The following is an 812-nucleotide window of genomic DNA, read 5'->3' as shown; positions in this document are numbered from 1 at the left end:
TATCTAGTCGGGAGTGGTGCTGACTGAAAACAGATGATTTGGAGCGATTCGCGCGCCATCTGTTGGTCATTCTAAGGACTTATTGAACTACCCTCGTAGTACTGCTTTCAGACTTTCTGTAGACGAATCTATGAAAAGACGCTAATCCTCTGGCGTATATAAGTTTATTTTATATAAATTAATGAGTCCTTCGATATCATTAGAATACACAATCCCACTGCCCATTGAAAAGTACTTGATAAACTTTTCTTCTCTATTTCTGTAAATAGTTACTCTAGTGCCAGGTAACAATAGTTTCCTCTCTTTGAGTCTCAAAGCGCAAAGCTCAGCTTTATCTTTTAGAATATCAAGGTCACGTATAAAATCGTCTAATTCGCCTTAGTCAAAAACTTTAGGACTTTCATCATCTGACTCTTCCCAAGGATAATCTTCAGTTGCATTAGGATCGTCAGTATCCATTGATTCGTGAGTTGATCGGTCACTTTTGTATTCATAGTGATTTCTCATACCAATCTTGGCTGGTGTAACACTTTTCACATCAGGGTAAACGATCTTCTCCAAGTACTATATAGAAAAACCTCCTGTTTTGCATAAGCAAAAGTAACAATTAGTATCATGATCGTTGGGCTTACGCCAAACAGGTGGTTGAATAACAGTCTGTGTCTTGGTACTTTCATCTTCCCAATTTGACAAATTTAATCTACAAGCATGACAAATTGAGGTTGGTACCCACGGTTTATCCAAATTTTTCATTGAAGTCGCATAACAGTTGAAGTATGACGTTTTTATTGAATCATTAATTGATCGACGGT

The sequence above is a fragment of the Belonocnema kinseyi genome, chromosome 1 (genome assembly GCF_010883055.1).
Source record: "Belonocnema kinseyi isolate 2016_QV_RU_SX_M_011 chromosome 1, B_treatae_v1, whole genome shotgun sequence".
Classification (NCBI taxonomy): Eukaryota; Metazoa; Arthropoda; class Insecta; order Hymenoptera; family Cynipidae; genus Belonocnema; species Belonocnema kinseyi.
Note: the sequence above shows the minus strand (reverse complement) of the source record.